The sequence below is a fragment of the Ovis aries genome, chromosome 16, assembly GCF_016772045.2.
Source record: "Ovis aries strain OAR_USU_Benz2616 breed Rambouillet chromosome 16, ARS-UI_Ramb_v3.0, whole genome shotgun sequence".
Taxonomy (NCBI): Eukaryota; Metazoa; Chordata; class Mammalia; order Artiodactyla; family Bovidae; genus Ovis; species Ovis aries.
In genome coordinates, this window is record NC_056069.1 from 35,779,599 (window position 1) to 35,800,567 (window position 20,969).

Below are 20,969 nucleotides of genomic sequence, written 5' to 3' on the forward strand. Positions count from 1 at the left end.
TCCTGCAATCTGAGGGACTAGGACACTCAGGAGACCGACATGTGGGTTATCCAAGGACAAACAAAAGTTGAGATGAAAGACAGCATAAAGTCTGATTTCCCCAGTGAAATACAGAGTAATAAAATGGAGACTCCTTAATCTCAAAATGACATAGATTTTGAGAAAAAGAAGAGAAGTGAGGTAGAGTAGGGGTTAGAAGACCCCTACTTAACCCCTGGCAGGGGTTAGAAAACACAGCTCCACCTCAGATGTCTTGACAGGGGTCCTCAGTTCTGAGGAAAACCAGGATTACGAGTTTTCAGAATCCTGCTGTCTAGTCCACTACAGGGAGAAAGTCTGACAAGAGTGGTCTAGGAGGTGACCTAGGCATAGGGCTTTTAGGAGCTCCTCAGGGGGTCTAATGTGCAACCCAGGTTGGGAACCTCTGTCCCTTCAGGAGAGCCCCTGGGGACACAAGGGGATTCGTGGTTCTACACAGACGCATTTGGTTAAAGCTTAAAGCTGTCGTGTTGGTGGTCATGCTGGATTAGGTGAGCATCACGAAGTTAGTATTAGGAATTTCAAGTGTGGATAAATACCCAACAGAACGATTGAGACCTTCCTCGCATTAAGTCTTGGCAGGAACTTTTCCAGAGAGAAAATCTGCAGACAGCGCATCTCAGCTGCTGGACGGTGCCTCGGATCCCCCGCGTCCAGATGAAGGCAGCTGAGCACAGCGTGACTGACTCAGAGGCCTGGGGAGGCTCCAGCTCGCCCCAGACGCCCCCTGCTCATATTGGGAATACAAGTCGAAAGCTTTAAAATTCACAGGAAGGAGATTCAACAATTATCTTATTGAGCCTCTGATGTTATAGCATTTTTTAAAAAAAATCAAAATTGAGAAATCAAGTGTCTGGCTTAGGAAACACAAGACTAGAGCGGGGTCTTGGAACAACCAGCCTATTACTTCTCTCTTAAACCTGTCTGCCCTTGCAATGCAGGGGTTAATATGTAGGGGTTTCCCAGGTGGTGCTAGTGGTGAAGAACCTGTCTGCCAGTGCAGAAGACAGGGATGCAGGGGTTCAATCCCTGGATGTGGAAGATCCCCTGGAGGAGGGCATGGCAACCCATTCCAGTATTCTTGCCAGGAGAATCCCATGGACAGAAGAGCCTGGCAGGCTACAGTCCATGGAGTCAGAAAGAGTTGGACATGACTGAAGTGACTTAACATGCACGCACACCCTCAGGAGAAGAAATTGGGCTTAAATTCATATTCAAGTGTACATGACTAATATAAAAGTATTTTCTTTCCAGCAGGTTGTAACTGGGTATGATGAATAAAATTTTATAGAGACCTGAACATTGGAAGAGAGAAAAGTATCAAGACTGATGGGAAAAGTCGAAGAAAGGGGACTGGGAAGGCAGGTGAGGGCAGACAGAGCTGATTTCACAACTTAGACTAGAGCGGACCTCCGGGGTGGAATATAACTTGAACCTCCCCACCCACCCCACCCCACCCTGGGACACTGTAAGAGGGAAAAGACATGCCTTTATGTTGAATATGTTTATGAGTGAACACATTTTAAATTAACATGTGCCCAAACCACCCACCTACCCAGAGCTCAGAGGAAGCTCCTAAAGGCTGGCCCTGAACGACTCCATCCCATTACCAAGAATCACTGGCAAGTAAGGCTATTTCTACTTCATCCAAAAGGTTTTCAGTTACCTTCAGAGTCAACAGGAAATTAATCAGCAAGTAGAAAATTGAAAGAAGATCTGCATCTCACTGTAGGAGTCATTAAAATAAAAGCAGATTTGGCAAAATGGCAAATTTTTTTTTTCTTAATCTCTCTTCTACTTTCTTAATAAGTTGAAAATTCCAAAACTAAAAGCCTGAGGAACACAGGCTCCTTGGAGAATGGGGCACACAATGTCCTAGAACCTGCACCCCTCTGCTGAGCATGCCAGCCCAATGGTCATCCAAATAGCTCTCCCCTCATGCTCTCAAAAAGCCCCTGGAAACCCGACCACGCGGTGACATAGTCTATTTAAAACTCCCTGGACGCATCTCAGGCCATATCTATGTCCTGTATTGTTTGACTTGCCTCTCCCCTGTAAGCTCTTGGGAGAAAAGAGCCTTTTTTTTTTTTTTTCTTGTTTTGGAATGATTTTATTTGTTATTGTAAGCCTGGGTGGAGAATGTACTTCCTTGCTGATCGCCCTGTTATATGGATGTATTAAATGATAATACCTGGATGCAACCAAGATCATAAAACTCTGCCTATCATGTAACCTTTGCTCTGCCATCCTGAATATCTGGGGAAGCAGCTTCCCTCTGTCTTCCTAATGGAAACTAGAAACCTGGAGCCCCTAAATCTGAGAACTGATATATGGAAGGGTAGCAAGAAAAACGTTCTCTTCTCTTCCATGAGCTTCTGACCTATTGATCTTTAAAAGTTCCCCTGTTCCCCTGCCGCAGAGTGGTTGTGAAGAGAATAGATATGGAATCAAATGCATTTCACGTAGAGTCTTGGGGTTGGAAGTCACAGAAACCACCTCCAGCTGGCATAAGCAAACCACAACATTTATTGAAGAGCCATTGGTGTTTCTCATAGAACCAGGTCTCTGTGGTCTGTTAGGGAACTTAAGAATGCGCTTTTGCTCTCTATTTGCCTCTCATCTTTGTTTTCTGGCCCCTACTTAATGTGAGTTTCATGAAAGCAAGAATTTTGTTTGCTCTTTTTCCTGCAGGTTCTCCTGTGCCTATAACAGTACCTGGCATATAGTAGTTGCTCAGTCAGCACTTATTACCATATTTTCCTGCAGAGCAGCTACCTATGTTCCTCAGAAGGCAGTCACCCCTCAGTACCCAAATTTTCATTTTTGAATTTCAGACTGAATATTCCGGATTGGTCAACTCTAGCCAGGGGATGGGATTTCCAAGCAAGTGTGATTGAGGCAGAGGTGCTTTTGCATGAAAGAGTCTCTTTAGAGTAAGGCAGACACCTTCATGTGTGTTTACAGTTGGGCAGGTGATTGTCAGATAGCCTGTGGGAAGTGGGGATGTGGTAATTTCCACGTGGGACTGTCTTTGGGTGAATAGCTTGTCAGAGAGGGGACTCCATCTACTCCCATTACATGAAACTTTCTTGCAGCTTTGCTGATATTGTTGTCAGCTAGTCTCTCTTTGGCCATCTCCAAGGCCAAAGATGGCACTATTTTTCAAGAGTTGCTCACTCTGGTGTCTAAGATGGTAAAGAGTCTCTTGAAATGCAGGAGACCCGGGTTTGATCCCTGGGTTGGGAAGATCCCCTGGAGAAGGGAATGGCAACCCATTCCAGTATTATTGCCTAGAGAATCCCATGCACAAAAGATCCTGACAGGCTATAGTCCATGGGGTCGCAAAGAGTCAGACACAACTGAGTAATTAATGCGCACCCAGTGATTAAGAAATCTACCCATACATCTGTCTGACTTCAGCCTCCATTGGTTCTGACTTTGCCTTTTGGGACTGAGAGACAGCAAATTTCTTCTCCATATAGCAACCCTTAAAAAAGTTATCTGAAGAGAGTGATCGTGTCACTTTGAAGTCTTTTCCTTGGAGTGATGAATACATGCTGTCTGTGCAGTCGTTACATTGTGTCTAGGGTTGCTTTTCTGTGGTTCCTGAAAATGATCAAATCAGTGACTCAATTGTGGATGGGAGACAGGCCCTCAGACATAGGACTGCATGATCTTGGTTCCCACCTGATAGATTTCATGTGTCTTTTCAGCTACCCTTACAGAGTTTTCATCATTGGTGGCATCTCCTGCTTCAAGGAACACATGTCACCTGCTAAGGGGAGATGGCTAAGGGAGCTGAAATTCATCAGCTGGTTAGTCTGGACCAGTGAAGATCTAACTGGTAACCTGGAGCTATTCCCAAGCTATTGATATCTTTTACTAAATTTGTCAGCCCTTTATATCTTCTTTTTTCAAGGCTAAATAGACACATCCTCCCTATCTCCTCCTTCTTTCTGTCTCTTTCTCTCTCTCTTTACATTTAATTGATATCATGTAACAAACATTTATAGAACGTCAACCACTAGGGAGTCTTCCCTGGTGGCTCAGATAGTAAAGAATCTGCCTGCAATGCAGGAGAGCCAGGTTCGATCCCTGGGTTGAAAAGATCCCCTGGAGAAAGGAATGGAAACCCACTCCAGTATTCTTGCCTGGGAAATCCCATGGACAGAGGAGCCTGGTGGGCTATAGTCCTTGGGGTCGCAAAAAATGGGACGCAATGGAGCAGTGAACACTAACAACTACTGGAGAAGAACTGCACTGTTTGTTGGAATAACAGGTAAAGGATAAGACTTTCCTCACAGAATTCACACTGCAGCAAGAATGGTAGGCTGAGTAAATGCGTGATTTTAACCCAGGAGGAGTGCTGTGATACAGGTATAGATAAGGGCCGTCAGCAGCATGCTGCAGGAGGCTGGAAGGCATGTGGGGAGGGGGCTCTGGGAGCCGCCTGGCAAAGGCGGGGCCTGACAGGAGTCTCCAAGGAGGAGGAGTCCCCTGGATGAAGAAGGACGCCTGAGGGAGGAGGTGGTGGACCAGGAAGAGGTTTTGCCTTTGCAGAGCTGTGGAGAAGTCAACATAGCGTTTCATTCAGAGCATGGCTGAAGCAAAGAATTATGAGCACCAGAGTAGCAAGACAAATCAAGTACAACAGGCATGGACTGTAACAGTTGGCTATTGCTTCATGACAAACCACCTTAACACCCAATGACTTAAGATAGTAAACTTTTATGACCGCTCGCAAGTCAACAGATCAGCTGGAAAGTTCTGCTGAAGTGGCCCAGGCCTGTCTGATCTCGACTGGGCTTGCTCATGAGTCAGTCGGGTGGCAGTCTTGGTCTTGGATGGCCTCACTTGCATGCTGGCAGTTTGCAGGCTGTCAGCTGGGTGTCCAGATGATGCACTTCTCATCATACAACAGGCTAGCCGGAGCTTGTGCACACAGCGGTGGCAGAAAGAAAGTGGAAACACCCACAGCCACTTAAAACCTAGGTTTGGAATAGGCATGGCATCACTTCTACCCCATGTTATTAGCCAGAGCAAGTCACAAGACCACTTCATTCAAGGGACAGAGACATCTCTTGATGGGAGATGCAGCAAGGTCTTGTTGCAAAGAATGCAAATATACGAAGGGGTGAATAATTGCAACCATTTTTCTAGCACAAGTAACATAGATGATTAGGATTTCTCTTGAAAAAGATGGGGAAACATCAAAAAGATATATTATTACTAAACTTATCTTATTAATATATATTAGTTTAATAAGTAAATGTTATAAATTGTATTTCATATTTTATTATTGCATTTTTATTATATTGTATTTGTTATTTGTTTATTATATTAACATTTTTTAAAGTTAATTTTCATTTACACATGTAACATTAAAGCACATTCTGCCCTGAAAATGGGATGTCAGATAAGGCTAAAGTCTCCTGCCAACCATGCCCTTGTGTGGTAGGATGGTACATTTCTCTGGTCACCGCCCTCCGGGTCGCCCTCCAGGGTACTGTGGACCATTCCCCTGCATCCTTTGCCTCTGGTTGTCTAGCCAATTAGGAAGCCACGTGAATTTCTTTGCCCCTAGAACACAGTCTCTACTTCTTCACAAGAATTTCCTAAGGAACCATGTCAACCGCCGCGTGACATCTAGATCCGCTCTGTCTGCAAAACTCCCTGTTGGTTCTTGGTCTAGCAAACCTGTCAGAAAACAGGCTGAGGTAGGTCTAGCCCAGCGTGGCTCTCTACGTGGCCTTCTGCCGCGCACTCATATCTCCTTTCGTGGCCCATTCTGGAAGGTGGCTCCAGTTCCACACTGAGGTGACTGGTGTGTTCTTTGGGCATCCATGTCGAAGCACTGTTTGAAATTTGGGGTCTAGTGAGCCGCGTTCTCATCATTTCCTCCCTGGGTTCTCCCAGGTCACTGAGAGAAATTTCACCACAGCCCCCTTGCTGATCTGATTTAGACCCACCAGGTACTTAGGGGAGTTCTTCTCTCGGCTGGTCTTCAGTTGTCGCAGGTCAGTGTGCTTCAGTCTTCCTATCTGATGTGGGAAAAATATCAAGAGGGACAGGGAGAGACGGAGAGAAGGGAGGAAAGAAAGGAAGGAGGGAGGACGGGGAAAGGAGGAGAATTCAGTGTGCGTTCTGGTTCTGCCATCAGTTTTTTACTGCACCACATGCCCTATTTGACCAACTGCTAAAATTTTTGTGTTCATCCTGTTTAGCCTTTAATTAGATATAAAACTTTTTTTGAAATGTTTTTTTTCTGAAAGTAAGAAGAAACTATGGTTCCACTTGGGGAGAAGAGCTGGGCCAAGCTTGTTGGGGGCTGTTTTTGTTTGGTGTTTCCCTCCATTGATTGAATTCTCTGGCATGCCAGAGAGACTCATCTAGAAAATGGAATTATGGAGCATGTTCCTGGTTTTCTTAATTTCTCTCTCTTTATTAAAAAGGGTGGAAACAACCACATTTTGTTGTTTTTACAACAGCAGCAAATATATATATTAATACATGGAGCATTTACCTCGTGACCAGCACTATGATAATGTGTGTGCTCTATGTTTATTATCTTCTTTTTCCTACAATAACCTGCTCGGGGCCGGGGGAGGGGGGCTTCTTTTTTAAATTTTATATTGTAATATACTTGATTTATGATAGTGTGTTAGTTTCAGGTGTACAGCAATATGATTTAGTTATACATAAAAATATATCTATTCTTTTCCAGACTCTTTCCTATTTAGGTTATTGCAGAGTATTGAATTCCCTGTACTATACAATACGTATGGGTTAATTATCTATTTTATATATAGTGGTATGTATATATTAATTCCAACCTACTAATTTATGACTCCCTTCTCCCTTTCTCCTTTGGTAGCCATAGTTTGTTTTCTAAGTCTGTTAGGCTGTTCCTGTTTTGTAAACAGCTCTCTCAGGCCAGTGAGCCTTAGTTTTCCTACTTTGACATGGGAATAATAGCAAGCTCATTTGTATCATTTTTTAGATTCCACATATAAGTGACATCATATGATATTTGTCTTTCTCTATCTGACTTATGTCACTACTTAATATGTCCACCCATGTTGCTGCAAATGGCAGTTTTTCATTCTTTTGAATGGCTATGCCAAAGCCTTTGACTGTGTGGATCACAATAAACTGTGGAAAATTCTGAAAGAGATGGGAATACCAGACCACCTGACCTGTCTCTTGAGAAATCTGTATGCAGGTCAGGAAGCAACAGTCAGAACTGGACATGGAACAACAGACTGGTTCCAAACAGGGAAATAAGTACGTCAAGGCTGTATATTGTCACCCTGCTTATTTAACTTCTATGCAGAGTACATCATGAGAAACGCTGGACTGGAAGAAACACAAGCTGGAATCAAGATTGCCGGGAGAAACATCAATAACCTCAGATATGCAGATGACACCACCCTTATGGCAGAAAGTGAAGAGAAACTAAAAAGCCTCTTGATGAAAGTGAAAGAGGAGAGTGAAAAAGTTGGCTTAAAGCTCAACATTCAGAAAATGAAGATCGTGGCATCTGGTCCCATCACTTCATGGGAAATAGATGGGGAAACAGTGAAAAGAGTGTCAGACTTTATTTATTTTTTTTTTTGGGGGGGGCTCCAAAATCACTGCAGATGGTGATTGCAGCCATGAAATTAAAAGACGCTTACTCCTTGGAAGAAAAGTTATGACCAACCTAGATAGCATATTCAAAAGCAGAGGCATTACTTTGCCGACTAAGGTCCGTCTAGTCAAGGCTATGGTTTTTCCAGTAGTCATGTATGGATGTGAGAGTTGGACTGTGAAGAAGGCTGAGCACCGAAGAACTGATGCTTTTGAACTGTGGTGTTGGAGAAGACTCTTGAGAGTCCCTTGGATGGCAAGGAGATCCAACCAATCCATTCTGAAGGAGATCAGCCCTGGGATTTCTTTGGCAGGAATGATGCTAAAGCTGAAACTCCAGTACTTTGGCCACCTCATGCGAAGAGCTGACTCATTGGAAAAGACTCTGATGCTGGGAGGGATTGGGGGCAGGAGGAGAAGGGGGCGACAGAGGATGAGATGGCTGGATGGCATCACTGACTCGATGGACGTGAGTCTGAGTGAACTCCGGGAGTTGGTGATAGACAGAGAGGCCTGGCGTGTTGCGATTCAATTCATGGGGTCTCAAAGAGTCAGACACGACTGAGTGACTGAACTGAACTGAACTGAATAATTAGAAGAGTTGATTTCTTTGTCTCTTCTGGATGTTCACATCTTGATGGGAGAACAGAATGTTGAGCAATCATTTGTAGAAATTTCCCATGATATGCAATTTCAGCTGTCCAAATTTTAACATATAAAGCATCTCAACAGATGCTTTAACTTTTCCCTATCTGTTATAGGGAGAGATCAGCCTCTTTCCTTATAAACTTCACATGCTCTATCTTACTTTTGCCAAATTAACCACCCTAAAATACCAAAACCTTTATAACTTCAGTCCCCTCTTCCCTCTTGGAGGGAATTGAAAATTAAAAACCAGGGTCCAAGATGATAAGAATCTGTACAAGTGTATACTATTGTTATTGTCCATGCTTGCTATTTTTTTTTAATATTATACCATGTTTGGGCATTTTGATTCATTCAACACATATTTATTGAGCATAGATTGTTAGATGCTGGAGGTGCAAAAAAATGAATAAGAGTTTCTGCCTTCAAGGAATTTACAGTCTAGTAGGGGCTTCCCTTGTAGCTCAGTTGGTAAAAATCTGCTGGCAATACAGGAGACCTGGATTTGGTCCCTGAGTCGGGAAGATCCCCTGGAGAAGAAAATGGCAACCCACTCCAGTATTCTTGCCTGGAGAATCCCACAGACAGAAAAGCCAGTTGGGCTACAGTACACGGATGGGGTCTCAAAGTGTTGGCTACAACTGAAACGACTGAGCATGCATATATAATATATGTGATGATTGAGTTATATGTGGGAAGGTGGTATACTTAGAGATATGCAAAGAGAAATATTAGCTGTCCCTGACCCTAGGAATCCCAGTCTAGGAGAGGCGTCATCAATGCATATTCATAGTGCATGTGATATATGCAATGCTGGAACTATCCGTGGAAGAGTGTACGCATACCAAAGAGGAGAGCCTGACTCAGGTGTCTGCAGTGTTTGCTCGTGATGAGAGTGAAATTATGTATTTTTGGCAGGAGCACTGCCGAGGTCACCTTGTGTTCTTCTCAGCAAATCACCTTGGTAGGTGCATAATGTCAATTTGTGCCATTACTGGCAATGGTAAGTTGGACTACGAGGATCAGGAGGTGTTTGGCAGGTTCTTCTCATTCAATTCACCATTTCCCTTTGTCATTAATAAGTATTTTGTGAGAAGATATTTTGAGACTCTGTAGATATATCATTATCAAACTTCTCAAACTTTCACTTACCAGTTTTAACATCTATTGATGATTCTTACTGAACTGCTTTTTATAAGGCTGTTTGTGAAGTGATTTTTAAAACTCTATTCCTTTTATATTTATTTTGTGGCAATGTATAATAGGGATTAGTTTTCCCTTCTACTTCATTTACTCCAATTACTCATTAATTCATATCAGTATGAATTTATGGATTTCTATTTTATTCAATAGATAATCTGTAAATATCATGTATTTTCATGCTCAAATTACCCTAGATTTGGCAGAGGGGGCCTCTTCAGACTTCCTTCTGTGCCTTATTCTCTGAGATTTTCTTATACAGTTTATTATACGAGAAGATATTCCATACTCATCTTGAAATTGAACTCATCTTGAACTCATCATGTCCGAGCCATGAAATCAGCCATTTCCTCAAGTGCCTCTGCTTTAGTGAAGAATGGTGTGGTATTTAGAAACTAAAATCTAGACAATAGGTGTATTCATTGCTACTGCGGGGTCATTGCTTCTGGGCCTTCTCAGTGGACATAAGTAATAGATAATGTACGTACATGTACCTAGACTGTGTGGATCACAATAAACTGTGGAAAATTCTGAAAGAGATGGGAATACCAGACCACCTGACCTGCCTCTTGAGAAACCTATATGCAGGTCAGGAAGCGACAGTCAGAACTGGACATGGAACAACAGACTGGTTCCAAATAGGGAAAGGAGTACGTCAAGGCTGTATATTGTCACCCTGCTTATTTAACTTATATGCAGAGTACATCATGAGAAATGCTGGACTGGAAGAAGCACAAGCTGGAATCAAGATTGCCGGGAGAAATATCACTAACCTCAGATATGCAGATGACACCACCCTTATGGCAGAAAGTGAAGAGAAACTAAAAAGCCTTTTGATGAAAGTGAAAGAGGAGAGTGAAAAAGTTGGCTTAAAGCTCAACATTCAGAAAATGAAGATCATGGCATCTGGCCCCATCACTTCATGGGAAATAGATGTGGAAACAGTGTCAAACTTAATTTTGGGGGGCTCCAAAATCACTGCAGATGGTGATTGCAGCCATGAAATTAAAAGACACTTACTCCTTGGAAGGCAAGTTATGAGCAACCTAGATAGCATATTCAAAAGCAGAGACATTACCTTGTCAACAAAGGTCCACCTAGTCAAGGGTATGGTTTTTCCAGTAGTCATGTATGGATGTGAGAGTTGGACTGTGAAGAAAGCTGAGTGCCAAAGAACTGATGCTTTTGAATTGTGGTGTTGGAGAAGACTCTTGAGAGTCCCTTGGACTGCAAGGAGATCCAACCAGTCCATTCTAAAGGAGATCAGTCCTGGATGTTCTTTGGCAGGAATGATGCTAAAGCTGAAACTCCAGTACTTTGGCCACCTCATGTGAAGAGTTGACTCATTGGAAAAGACTTTGATGCTGGGAGGGATTGAGGGCAGGAGAAGGGGACGACCAAGGATGAGATGGCTGGAGGGCATCACCGACTTGATGGACGTGAGTCTGAGTGAACTCCAGGAGTTGGCGATGGACAGGGAGGCCTGGCGTGCTGCGATTCATGGGGTCGCAAAGAGTTGGACACGACTGAGCGACTGAACTGAAACTGATAAATGTATAGAAGTAAAATATGTATCAGTAAAGATATAGGTATAACATAAACCAGGAGGTCATACGGAAACCTCCAACTCTAATCTAGCACAACCTTCTCTGACCATGAGAAATCTGGTCCCTTTATCCTCATTATATTTACATTTTAATCCTATCATATACTAAGAGTAGTTTCATACTTAACCGAGCCACTCACCTGTGGCAAACAGTTCAATTAACTGGAATTCATATTTATTTACAGTTCTTATTATCTTTATTCTAAGGGTATATAGTAAAGATACTGTGTTCAAAAATTGTTTAAGTTGGTTTTTCCCTCTCTTTTGGTAAGACTGTCATTGATTTAAAAATACAGGTAAGCTTGTTTTTGTTTGTATTTCATTTTTGGTTTTGTTTTCCTCATTCTTTTAAATTTTATCATTGTATACTTGATTTGAGTATAAAAATATAATTCCAAGAATGAAAACTTTTCAAAAATATTCAAAGAAGTGTCACTCCCTTATTCTTCGAGAGTTAATGGTAGGATCGAGTACTCATCCCATAGGACCTCCCTGATGGCTCAGATGGTAAAGAATCTGCCTGCAGTGCAGGAGACCTGGATTCAGTCCCTGAGTTGGGAAGATCTCCTGGAGAAGAGAATGGCTTACCATTCCAGTATTCTTGCCTGGAGAATTCCATGGACAGAGGAGCCTGGCAGGATACAGTCCTTGGGGTTGCAAAAAGTCAGACACGGCTCATCCTATATAGGACATCGAAGGCTTCAAACATTGAGCCAGGCCCTGAAGTCATGTCCAGAATCACAAGGCAGAGGACAGACTTCATGTGGGTTCTGAGTGTTTTTTCAGCCACTCTTACTGAGATGATAGTTTTCATCCAAGATGGGATGCAGGGATATATATATATTCAGCTCTATTAACTGCTGTATGTGGATTTGTGAACAGTGAGTAAACAGCCATGTTTGTCTTGTTATTTCTGCTTCTATCCTAACGGTTTATTTTACCCAAAATAATTCTACTTTGACCTGCTAGCTGAACTAAAAGGTGTTTTAAACACAAATGAAATATTATTAGCCTTGGGAATAAAAGAGTAAATTCAAGCAAAATTTATCAGGTTCCCAGGCAGTTTGGAAATTCCCTTGTGGCTTACAGTACACTACCTATTGCCCATCAAGACTTTAGGAGGTTTTATCAGATGTGTTACCTTCAAAGGCCAGTCTCGCACTACAACATTTTGTAAGTTCCCAGATCGGAAGCCATCATTCCTGGGATACTTTATTGCCTTTCAGAAACCCGAAGGCAATACCAAATGTCAATTTCCTATGAGATAAACAGTCCCTTCCTCGAATTGTTTTCCCTTTTAACTTAACTCACCAAATTTCAATCCATTTTCTTTCCATTAAAAGAAATGTGTTTTATATTAACTTCTGTTTGGAAACCAGGGCTTGCTCCTCTGTTCCCTCAAGTCCTTCTCTGGTTCAGCAAATCTGATCTGACCCTCAGTCCCCACAGACTCTGCAGATCGTTAGAACAAGGTGCAAGGGACACTGCAGGGTACTTACCCTGCCGAGCACAGTCAGCATGTGCTGGCAAGCTGGGGATCTAGATACTACTAAGACCCACTGAAGGTCCATTTAGGGAAATCTGATTATTGACGGAGACCAGCCAGGGACAGAGACTAGAAATCCTCAGCCGCTGATTCTGCAGAGAGGCTTCTCTCTCCTGTAGAGGAGACTCTCACCAGCATGAACTCTCGTTGCTTCTTGCAAGGTGTGCCTTTCCCAGTCACGGCCCACGGGGCTGGAACTCAGTCAGCCCAGCAGTCTCAAACTGTACCCTGTGGTCCAGCAAATCAGCAGGGCCACAAATGATTTTCAGTTCAGCCTCACATCTTTCCACATTTTCCAGCTGGATGGACAACAAGCCCCGTGAGGTTAAACGATGCAACCCTGGGTTTCAGAGTGAGTCAGTTGCTCAGCTATGCTGTAAACCGTGGGCTCGCTCAGGCTTCCAGGACTTTTCTCTAACCAGCAGACCACAGGGTCCCTCTTCTGCAATCGGATCGGCTTGTCTGCAGAGAAATGGAATTAAGCTATTAGCAAGTGGTTTCTGACTCTTGCAGAAACACCAGCAACAATGGCCACTTCGACGTAACGTTTTAAGAGCGCTGTTTGTTTTGGCAGTGTTTCACTATATTACACATTCCTGTCACTTAATTGTCCTTGTAAAGATCAACAAAGACCTTCTGAGGCAGAGCTGGAAGCTGTAGAATTCAGCCAAGCAAGTGTTTATTAAAATGAGGAGGAAAGGGGGTTAGCTCTATATATTCAATTATACTCTGAAATTACACCATTTTCTCTACACCATCATCCATTTCCTGAACTTCTATATCTTGCCCCTACTGCCTTCAATTCTGAAAGTTCAAAAATATGTTCTAATTCTTGATCTTGTTATTATCAAACTGCTTCCTCTGACCTTCAATGCTATTTGGCGAGTTCAAATCACATACAAGTCACAGCATCTAATATTTTTGTTCTTGCTCTTTTAAACATAATACAAGTCACATTATTATAATTATATTAGTGATGATAGTGAATAAACACCTTATATATCTTAATGGACCTTGATAAAGGGCTCTTATAAGCTGTGCAGAGTATGGACCTAAACATGATTCTCTCTCTCTCTCTCTCTCAGCAAAGGCAAGAAAACGGAAAACACAGCTGTTGATACACACTTTTTCTTCATCTTCCATGTGTAGTTTCTGGCTAGAGACTCAGGGGCAGATAGCGGTGGGTTTGGGGAATCAATTCCTGCCCTCAATGAGTTAACAACCCAACAGGATGGAGAGGTCATGCCAGTGTTAAAGATGGTTCAAATCTCTTAAATAGAGGCAGAAAAATCACCCTGTGGCTTTCCTGGATCTTTGGAAATGTTGAAAATTAAGGACCAGTTTCTGAAGATCACCTTTAGGTATTGAACCACACTTTATATTTCTGGAAACATGTCCACATATGCTCTCTCCTCTGTGTTCTATCAAGAAACTCCTAAACTGGGTAGGAAACTATTTAATGAAAATGGGCCTATATTTACTATTTTAAAAAATGATATCATAAAATTCTCTCTTTTCCTAAAAGAAGCGGCAAGAAGAAAATTTTAACAGTGTAACTGAGAGAAAAGGATGTGTTTCCTGTGGCTGCTGTAATAAACTGGGAGATGTAAAAGAACAGAAATTTGTTCTCTCACATTCTGGAGACTATAAACTTGAAATCAGTATCACTAGAAAACTGAGGTGTCAGCAGGGCTTTCCTTCCTTCAGAAGCTCTAGGGGAGACTCTTCCCTGCTTTCCCAGCTTCTGGAGCTTGTTAGCATTCTTTGGCTTGTGACTGTATCGCTCTCGTCTTCGAGGCCTGCATCTTCAAATCTCCATCTGCTGACTTCACATTGCTTTCTCCTCCCTCTGGGTGTCAAATCTGCCTCTCCTTCTCTCTTCAGGATACATGTGATTACATTCAAGGCCCACCCAAGTGATCCAGGGCTTCCCTGGTGGCTCAAACAGTAAGTAAGGAAACTGGCTGCAGGACAGAAGACTTGAGTTGGATCCCTGGGTTAGGAAGATCAGGAAATGGCAACCCACCCACTCCAGTGTTCTTGCCTGGAGAATCCCATGGACAGAGGACCCTGGCAGGCTGTACAGGATAACCTTCCCATCTGAAGATTCTTAATCATATCTACAAAGAGTTTGCCATATAAAATAATTTCCTCAAGTTCCAGGGGTTAGAACATGGATATCTTTTGAGGGACCATTTTTCAGTCTTCCACAGGAGGCTTGGAAAGTATTTTTTTTTCCATGAAAAAAGAGTTAAGAAGTAATTTATGAAGGATAATATGTCATAGAATGAGCAAAACCTTTGAACATGAGGGAGTAGATAAAGAGGAAATACAAGGAGAGTTATTATAAAATAGGAACTAAAATATTTAATTTGGCAATCTAGGGAGACCGATTTCATAGTCCAGTAGTTAAGAGCACAGATGTTGGAATTCGACTGCCTGGTTAGAATCTGGCTCCATCATTTACTGGCTGTGTGACCTGGAATAAGTTACTTAACTTGCCTCTGCCTCAATGCCCTCATCTATACAATGGTGATAATAGTACAGACTTCATAGGGTCGTGGTAAAATGATTAAAAGACGATGTAATTTAGAGCATTTGGAAATGTTTACCACTATTATTTTAAGAAAACCAGAAATCTACAAGAGGAAGTATAAATTTAAAACAGAACAAAAAGGAGAAATGGATGGAAGATAAGAAAAGAGAACTTTGAAAATAGTTGACCAAGAAGAAAGAGTAAAAAGAAATGCTGCATAAATGATGTAAGATGAAAGATATTTTTTAAAAAGTAAATTAAAAACATTTGCTACCACAAATTTGAGGGGGAAATAGAGTAAATATGTTGCATATCAGAAAAAAAGACCAAGACTATAATTGAGGACACCAGGAAAATTGCAGAAAGCAGGAAAGAATGTTCCAAGGCTAACAACTCTTCTTTCCTTTATATATTTATGTGGTTGGTAGTGTATTTTTCAGATCTTCTATGTCTTTGCTGATTTTTTGGTCTGTTGTTCCAGTAATTGCTGAAAGAGGATTGATAAAATATCTAAGGTTGTGGAATTTTCAATTTTTCCTTTTACTTCTATCTGTTCTTATCTCATGAATTCTGTGATTGTTTTTAGTTTCATATGCATTTATGATTGTTTACACCTTCCTCATGAATTGACCTGTTGTTATAATGAAACAGCCCGCTTTGTTTTTAATAATGCTTTTTGTCTTATGTATCAGTTTCCTGGGGTTAACTAAAAGTACCACAGATTGGGTGGTTTAAAACAACAGAAATTACATGCTCAGTTCTGGATGCTAGAAGTCCAAGGTATCAGCAGGGCCATGCTCCCTCTGAAGGCTCCAGGCAAGAATGCCTCCTTTCCTCTTCCGGTTTCTTATGGTTGCCTGCACTCCTTGGGATTCTCTGGCCTGTAGATCTGTCAATCCAATCTCTGCCTCTGTCATTACTCAGTCTTTTTGACCCTGTCTTCATGTCTCTATGTCCAAATTTTCCTCTTCTTATAAGGACACTTCCCTGATAGCTCAGTTGGTAAAGAATCCACCTGCAATGCAAAAGACCTCAGTTCGATTCCTGGGTCAGGAAGATCCACTGGAGAAGGAATAGGCTACCCAATCCAGTATTCTTGCGCTTCCCTTGTCACTCAACTGATAAATAATCTGCCTGCAATTTGGGATACCTGGGTTTGATCCCTGGGTTGGGAAGATCCCTTGGAGAAGGGAAGGGCTACCAACTCCAGTGTTCTGGCCTAGAGAATTCCATGGACTGTATAGTCCGTGGGGTCACAAAGAGTCAGACACGACTGAGTGACTTTCACTTTTACAGGGACACTGGTCATTGGTTTAAGTGAAGGTGTTAGTCACTCAGTGGTGTCTGACTCTTGGTGATCCCATGGACTGTAGCCTACAAGGCTCCTCTGTCCATGGAATTCTCCAGCCAAAAATACCATTCCCTTCTCCGGGGATCTTCCCAACCCAGGGATTGAACCCAGGTTTCCTGCAATACAGGCAGATTCTTTACCATCTGAGCCAACAGAGAAGCCCAGTAATGAGATTAGGGTCCATCCTAATCCACTATGATCTCATCTCACCTTGATTATATAAGCAAAGACCCTATTTCCAAATAAGATCACATTCAGAGGCACCAGGGGTGGTTAGGACTTCAATATATCTTTTTGGGAAACAATTCAACCCACAACATTTTTGAATCTATATTCACATAGCCACTGCAGTCTTCTTAGGCTTTCTATTTGCATAGTACGTATGTTTTCTCCCATTCATTTACTATAAGCCTTTTTATGTCTTCAGATTTAAAGTGTGTCTCTTATAGGCGGTAGTTTTTAACTTCTTTCTGACAATCTCTTTCTATTGATTAAATTGTTTAATCTGTTAATATTCAATGTGATTACTGATCTGTTTGGGTAGGCTAACCAAATGTTACTTTTTGCTTTTTACCTGTCTCCTCTATATTTTATTGCCTTTAAAAATTATTTGAATGTTTTAAATTTATTTAGATTTTATTGGCTTTTTAGTTGTGCTTATTTGCATTTTTTTTCTTAGTGGTTGACTATTAATCACTAGTCAACAATATATACTCTTTTCATAATTAACATGGTAACATAATAACATTTTGTGTAAAATATTGAAAATGTACAAATATATAGAGCCATAGCCACCTCTGCTCTGTCCTTTTTCTTATAGTTATGTGTATTACATATACCTGTATTATAAATCCCACAAGTCAGTGTCATACTTTTTGCGTTTAACAGATTTATTTTTTAAGTTGAGAGAAAAATACTCTCCATCCTTTTCTGAGGATCTAGATTTCCATCTAGAATCTTTTCCCTTCAGCTAAGGAACTTCCCTTAGCATTCTCACAGAGTAGATCTGCCAGCAGCGAATTCTTAGTTTTCTTTTATCTGAAATAGTTTTTATTTTGCCATTATCTTTGAAGAATATTTTTGCTGGATAAGATAGTCTGTGTTGATAGTTTTTTTTTTTTTTTTCTTGCAGCACTTTAATGAAGTCTCATTCTCTTCTGGCCTCCATGGTTTCTGATGAAAATTCATTTCTTAATTGGATTCTAATCCAATATGTAGTGCATCATTTTTCTTTTGCTGCTTTCCAGTTTTGTCCTTTATTAGGACAATAGCTCAATAGCTTAACTGTGATGTATTTCAATGCTAGTATGTTTGTGTCTATCCTAATTGGTGTTGACAAGGCATGTTGAATCTAAGTTAAGTTTTTGTTTTTCAACAAATTTGGGAAACTTTTGACCATTATTCAAATATTATTTTCTGCCCTATTTATTCTCTCTTCTTCTTCTGAAACTACTGTATGTTAATCATTTGATATTATTTGAGAGACTCCTTGTTCATTTTTTCAGTCTTTTTTCTCCTTTGTTCATCTACATAGATAATATCATTGAGTTATTTCCAAGTTTGCTTATTCTTTTTCTACATCTCCATTTGGTTATTAAATTCATTCAGTAATTTTAAAATTTCAGCTATTTTTTAGTTCTAGAATTTTCACTCTTTTATTGTTTAACTATCTCTGCTAGTTTTCCTGTGTTTTCATGCTTTGGGAGCATATTTTGCTTTTGTTTTATCAAGAATAGTTAAAATAGCTGCTTTAACATTCTTATCTGTTAGTTTCAACAGCTGCTTCATCTCAGGGTCAGATGTAGTTCACTCTCTTTCCTCTTGAGAATGTGCTTCATTTTCTTGATTCTTTGTATGTCAAGTTATTTGTGAATGTATCACATAGTATGAAAGTAAAGTTATGAAGTTTCTGGTTTCCATTCTTTTTCTCTAGTGTGTGTTGTTGCTTTACTTTAGCAGGCAATTTCCTTGACTAGGCTTGGACTGCAAATTATGTTTCTTTGGGTGGCAGCTCTAGTCTTGATTCAGATCATTTGCTGTAGCTGAGCTGCTTTATTCTTTTCTATGTGTACTTGGTTCAGAGGTCAGACTGAGATATGGCTAGACAGGATGTAGGGATCCTTTCCCAGGTTCCTTTCTCTTCCCTCCCAGGATTCCTATACTCACTTTAGTAACAGCTTCCCAGCTTCACTTTTCTGATTCTGCAAGCCAGGAAGACTGTGGCTTTTTCCATTAGTGCCCTCACCACTAGGCTGCCAGATGCCAAATGGACTGCATCAATCTTGGGCTAAAAGCTGCAGAAATGGGGAACTGACATCATAGCATTTCTTTCCTCTAAGCATTCACTCCCCACTATAGTCTTTCTGCTTCTGTTCCCTCTCCAGTGGCTTCAAGTAGTAGATTTTTTATTATATCCAGATTTTATCATTGTTTCTAGAGGGGAAAGGGCATCCTTTGGGAGGGACTTATTCCATCACTATCCAAAACTGGAAATCCATTTGATCTGTAGGATTGTTTCTAACAGTAAAGAGTTGAAAACAACTTGAATGCTCATCAACAGAGAAAGATTAAAGAAACTGTGGTCCATCATCCTTTGGAATACTATGCAACCATTGAAAAGAATGAAATTAACCTAACTACTAAAAAGGAGAGACTACCAGGAAATACCCTTAGGTTTAAAAGCAAGTTTTGGAACTATTCATAGAGTCTGTATAGTGGGGACTGTGTGGTATAGCCTCCTGGGTCCTCACTTCAGGATCAGTGCACTTATTTCTCCAACCACTAGGAGCATTGGCTGTTGAAGGATCACAGTGGAGTTTCACTAAAGGAACAGCCTTTAGAGGAAAGGAGTCATGATTTCTTAAGTACATCCTCTCCTTAGGGGTAGCTGTCACTCAGTGACTGATTAATGCAAAGGTGCAGTGGCTTAGTCCCTTTACCTTAAAGGTTGACTCCGAACGTGTGTCTGCAGTGCCCCCGTGAGATTCGCTGAGACATCAGCTAGATTTGCATCGTAGTTCACTTGTTCCTCTGCCAACTCCACTTCCTCACTCCCTTACAGGCCTTGTTCTATCAGTTCATTCCCTGCCATTAAATCTCTTGCATGCAAGTCACCATCTTAGAGTCTAATTCTTGGGGACACTGATCTAAGGCAGCCTAATCGTTGCCAATGGTGACTGCAGCCATGAAATTAGAAGACACTTGCCCCTTGGAAGAAAAACTATGGCAAACATAGACAGCATATTAAAAAGGAGAGACATGACTTTGCCAGCAAAGGTCTGTATAGTAAAAACTATGATTTTTCCAGTAGTCAAGTACGGGTGTGAGTTGGACCATAAAGAAGGCCAAGCGCCGATGAATTGATGATTTCAAACTGTGGTGCTGGAGAAGATTTTCCCTTGGACAACATGGAGATCAAACCAGTCAATCCTAAAGGAAGTCAACCCTGAATGTTTATTGGAAATACTGTTGCTGAAGCTGAAGCTGCAATATTTTGGCCACCTGACGCGAAGAACCAATTCATTGGAAAAGAACCTGATGGTGGAAAAGATTGAAAGCAGGAAGAGAAGGGGATGATAGAGGATGAGATGGTTGAATGGCATCACTGACTCAATGGACATGAGTTTGAGAAAACTCTGGGGGATGGTGAAGGACAGGGAAGCCTGGCATACAGCAGTCCATGGGTTCCCAGGCATACTGCTGTCCATGGGTTCACAGAGTCAGACATGACTGAATGACTGAACAACAACAAAACACAGTTCTATAAGTTCATATATGTGTATAAAGGCAGAGGAAGCATTCTGGATTAATATATGTGAACACAACAGTAATAGATACCTTTAAGGAAGTATCTGGGATATGGAGAGAGTATTCAAGAGATATTTCAATTCACATGTGTTGTTTAATTTCTTACAAATCATTATATTTATGTATATTTGTGGAATTAAAAACAAATAAATTCACAAAAGGGCTTCCCTAGTGGCTCAGATGTTGAAGAATACACCTGCAATTCAGGAGACCTGGGTTTGATCCCTGGGACAGAGAGATCCCCTGGAGAAGGAAATGGCAACCCACTCCAGTATTCTTGCCTGGGAAGTCCCATGGACAGAGGAACCTGGCGGGCTACAGTCCATGGGGTCACAAAGAGTCTGACATAACTGAGTGACTAAGCACACACACACATAATCACAAAAGCTAAAAATGACTCTCCATCTCTGTCTGCAGCCCAGATCCTTCAGAACCTGAGCTCTATGACTGTATACCCAGTTGCTGTTGTATGCCTCTACCTGGATATCCCTCAGAATCTTTACATTAAAGTCTCCCCCAAATAAACTCAGCATCTCCTCCCTCCACTTTTTGCCTGAATTTTCTCTCTCAGTAAGTGAGAATATCACCGCTTACTTGGTTTCACCAACAG

The 20,969-nt window shown here is 41.4% G+C and overlaps 2 long non-coding RNA genes across 6 annotated transcripts in view; one reads left to right on the forward strand and one right to left on the reverse strand.

Annotated features, from left to right (window-relative positions):
• LOC114118742 (uncharacterized) overlaps positions 1–20,969 on the forward strand; it is a 107,613-nt gene that overhangs the window by 50,818 nt on the left and 35,826 nt on the right. Inside the window, exons 5-6 of one of the 4 annotated variants that reach the window (XR_009596786.1) lie at positions 1,294–6,056; positions 7,373–11,545. The exons of 2 other annotated variants lie outside the window; for them this stretch is intronic. This is a non-coding gene — a long non-coding RNA (uncharacterized LOC114118742). Of the gene's footprint in view, positions 1–1,293; positions 20,901–20,969 lie in introns of those variants that run through there. One more of the 4 variants, XR_003591916.3, reaches the window with a different exon arrangement.
• Positions 5,331–20,969, reverse strand: part of LOC114118743 (uncharacterized) — a 34,544-nt gene continuing 18,905 nt past the window's right edge. The window contains exons 2-3 of one of the 2 annotated variants that reach the window (XR_006056524.2): positions 12,619–13,127; positions 5,331–6,080 (exon numbers count right to left, since the gene is read on the reverse strand). This is a non-coding gene — a long non-coding RNA (uncharacterized LOC114118743). Of the gene's footprint in view, positions 13,128–20,969 lie in introns of both variants that reach the window. The other variant, XR_009596787.1, reaches the window with a different exon arrangement.